The 4,199-nt window shown below is 44.2% G+C and overlaps 1 pseudogene; it reads right to left on the bottom strand.

Moving 5' to 3' along the window:
• Positions 1–365: 365 nt before the first annotated feature.
• LOC101518644 (pumilio homolog 1-like) lies at positions 366–2,753 on the bottom strand (annotated as a pseudogene).
• Positions 2,754–4,199: the final 1,446 nt, after the last annotated feature.

Below are 4,199 nucleotides of genomic sequence, written 5' to 3'. Positions count from 1 at the left end.
TTCTTAATTTTGTTGTTGTTTCTGTTAAACTAACCACCCTGAAAGTTTCCACACAGGGAATATAGATACAATATTGAGCAAAATAGTCGGTCTCCATGTACACTGGTTACTGATGTACAAGCACCTTATACACCAGTAAAATACTATGACAATCTGTCAATTAAAAATAATAATTAACACATGTAATGTGTAACAAAACTGAATTTACAAAGGCTTTTCCACTTGAGGATTTGATTTTTTTTTTTAATTGGATGGAGCATCCGTCCACCCAAGTCAGAGTCTATTCTTGAACACTTCCGGTTGCTGATTGCATTTGCCAATGGGCCAGTGAGGTAGGTGACAATGGCAGAGAGGGGTACTTTGCCTCAGTTAATACCATTAGGGTGGCCACAGATTGGCCCTAAGTCAATCCCATTCCTCATGTAGTATTTCTTCAGCTTGCTCAGGATGTGTTTGCCATCCTCTACATGCGATCTTATGCATCCCAGTCTTCCTCTGGTTGCGCTGTACCACATCATCCATTACATATATCATATACCATCATCTTGAGGACCACGTAGTTGGCACACTGGTCCTTCATTTTAGTGTAAAAGGCAAGGTGGGGATCGTCATTCATGATGAACACCTGATCAAAGAACATAGCAGGCTCTGAGTGACGACACACTTGACAACCTTGCTTGCAAATTTGTGCTGACTCAATACAAGTATGTTGCCTTGGATTTCAGCTACAATTTCGCTTTTATCCTCTGGACGATCGTGCTCCAATACGTGCTGTATTATGTAATTCCCATATGGATCCTGTACTAGTTGTACTGTGTGCTCTTGCAGCTCCTCCAGCACAGGGAATGTCTGGTCAGAGATGATGCTTCAGGATTCTCCAAATCCCTTGGCAGCCATAAAGATGTGTGGACAAAGCAAACACTTGTCCTTTAAAAGCATCGATGATACACTGCAAGAGCTTGGGCTGCACACATACAATGCATTTCTGAACCACGTGGTACCCATTCTGGTCTTTCACACACTCAGGGCATGGCCATCTAATTCATGAACCATCTCATTCTGTTGGTCTGTGGGAAGGAGTTCAAGAGCTTTCTGGGTAACTCAGCAGCCATGCATCTGTAGTGTCACAGACAGGACATAGTCTCAAATGCATTCTGCCAAAGCCAGCTTCTAGTAGTGACTGTCCAATTAGAAGAACTGGATGTGATTTCTGAACACATCCCCCATTAGTTGGTATGCAGCTGGAGAATTTCATTGAAAACAAGCTGGCTTCAACCTCAGAGGCATGTTCTAATTTCAGCTGAATGAATCTGAACCCATGTTGGTCTTGGGAAAAATCCATGATATGCCCAGCAGTCTCCCTAAGTTGTAAATTGGGGTAGCAATATCTTCCAAAAGTCTGCTTGGGCCTGGCGCGATGATACCAGACACCCAGTATTGCAAACAGGAGGAAGAAAAGAAGGCTTGGAGGTGCTGCCCATGCTGTGGTACTTTGCTTCAGGACCTAGGGCAGTGGAGATGTACCTCCCACTGCCATTTGTGAGTCCTCCCAGGTTTAAGTTTGAAGAGGATCAAGGCAAAGAGAAGGAAGGAGGTGGTGTCTGTGAATGTCCTGGTCCCTGACTAGGGAGAGGCATGCCTATGGGTTCAGGAAGGAGTTAAAGCTAAGAGCATTATGTGTCCAATGATGGTCAAGTTGGTCAATGTTCTCTTGTAAAGGTCACTGTTACTAGTCAAGGAGTCGCAGCTGAGAGCCACTGCCAGTGTTGAAATTTGCAATGGCTGTTTCAAACCCACCAAGTGCTGACCCAGGGTGGTCCTGAGAAAACTGCTACATCTAAATCCCAAAGATGTGTTCTCAGACTCCACAGAACCCTGGGAGAAGAGTGAGATTCTCGGTGAATTGCTACTCACAGATTGTTGCCATAGAAAGAGTAGGATGTCAAGTTGTAATTGGGCTGCTGGGGCTAGGGCTGAGGCTGCTGGGTTCCTAAAGGGCAAAATGGTCCATTTGTTATTCCAGGAAGATCACTAGCTGCTCCATTGGCTGAAGCTGCAGCTGCTGCAACAGCTACTTGTGCTGCTGAGTTCAAGATGACTAGTGCAGAAGTACATGTCGAACAGGAGCTCCAAGACTATTTCTTGCTACTGCATTCACCACAAGGGCACTAATTTGGTCATGGTAAGGAGCAGGAGCCAGAATTATTTAGCCTGGCATGCTTGCATCCAGACCTTGGCCAAATGCAAGGGCAGAATTCATTGATGCAGCTGCCATGAGTGCATCTGTTTGTTGTCTCTGCTGGTTCTGGTTTGTGGTCAATGGATGCTGGCTAGTTCTTTCTCAGAGAACCTACTGTTGTCCTAGCTGACCCTGTGGAGTAATCTGCTGATTAGCAGAATTAGTAGCTGCTGGAAAAGACAGGCAGGTTAGACTCCCCATGGAGTAAGTCCATAATATTGATGTGGGACCACAGCTGGGCCTACTGTTGCTGCTACAGCTACTCCAGCTGTGTAAAGGCTCATTCCTGGGGAAGCAGCATTGATAATATATGGATTGGGGACTAATGTAGTGGGAGAAAAAAACTTGTAATGTGAGGTCGATGCACTGCTGCAAGAACATATTGCTTTTGCTGAGCAGCTGTCAACTGCTGGACAGCAAGTGCATCCGGTCTTTGGAACAGCTCTCCAATCGCTTTCCCCTCCAGAGCAAGTGCTGGAAAATCATGATTTAGTTCATCTTTATAATAGACCATGCTGCCCCTGAAGGAAGTGGAGGAAGTAGAGCCTGCAGCTCCTGTGAATCCTAGGGCAAAGCTGGATTGTGTCCCACCTGCAAGAGTCTGATTGGCAGTGGTTATGGCTGCACTTGCAACCCTGTTCCAGATATCAAATCAACTGTCATGTTTGGATTAGCTGAAAGGGTCCTGCTAGAGCAAAGCTTTTCTTTCATGATACATACAATTCTCATTCCACTAATACAGATGGTGCAGTAAGGTGGAGATAGATTTCAACCCCCTGGTCTTCTCTGTAGCTCACACTCCCTCTAATCTTTCACTCCAACAAACTGGTGCCCCATCCTTTTTTAAAATTTTAAATGATTTTTAAAGCGTACAGATATTTATTTAAAAGTAGATCTACAGATGCAGAGAAAAAGTGTGATAATGAATCTGCTGGTATATACGCTAAACGCTTCGGTGATTGGGGCATGGATTGTCAGAAGCCAGAAACTTAGGTCATCATTTGGGTCATTCACGTGGGTGGCCGGTGCATAAACATTTGCTTATGGCATTCTCTGCTGCCTTCCCAGGAACATTAGTAGGAAGCAGCATTGGAAGAGGAACAGCTGGAATTTGATTCAACTCCCATATGTGATGCCAGCATTGTTAGTCAACAGTTTAAATCACTGTGCCATAACACTTGTCCCAGTTTTTAAATTATAAGGAAAAGCAGCAATAAACAAAATGATCTCCCATCTGTTAGTTCACCACTTACTTGCCTTAAGCAACTGACACTGCACCAAGGCAAAACCTAAAAGACAGAAATCCAGTCCAAGTCTCTAAAATGAATGCTAGAAACTCCATTACTTGATCTTAGTGGCACCAGATTCCAAGGTGCATCTTACCAGCAATGTGGAGTCAGGGTCCTCCCTGGAGATCAAGGCCAGGCACTTCTATGTGCTAAGAGATTTAGTCCTTCTGCCAATCCCGCCTTCCCTCTTCGCTTCTTTCTCTAATTCCTTCGTTTCCTCCTTGCTTCTCCTTACTTCTCTTCTCCCTTTATTTCTTCCTCTCTCATTTATTCAATCACGAGACATTATTGCAACAGAAATGTTTATACACCTTTGCAAAATGCACATATATTATAAAGTGAAAGTGAACACAGTAATAATGTATTTATTTTAAAGATTTATTTATTTTTATTGGAAAATCCTATTTAAAGACAGAAGAAGAAACAGAGAGAAAGATCTTGTAACAACTGGTTCACTCCCCAAGTAGCCTGAATGGCCAGAGCTGAACCGATCTGAAAGCCAAAAGTCAGAAGCTTCTTCTGGGTCTCCCACAAAAGGGTGTAGGGTCCTAAGAACTTGGGCCATTCTTTACTGCTTTCCCCTGGCCACAAGTAGGGAACTGGAAACAAAGTGGATCAGCCGAGACACAAACCAGTGCCCATTTGAGATCCAGGCTCATGCAAGGTGAGGA

The sequence above is a fragment of the Ochotona princeps genome, chromosome 7 (assembly GCF_030435755.1).
Source record: "Ochotona princeps isolate mOchPri1 chromosome 7, mOchPri1.hap1, whole genome shotgun sequence".
NCBI classification, from domain to species: domain Eukaryota; kingdom Metazoa; phylum Chordata; class Mammalia; order Lagomorpha; family Ochotonidae; genus Ochotona; species Ochotona princeps.
Note: the sequence above shows the minus strand (reverse complement) of the source record. Positions and strands in the feature narration are given on the sequence as shown.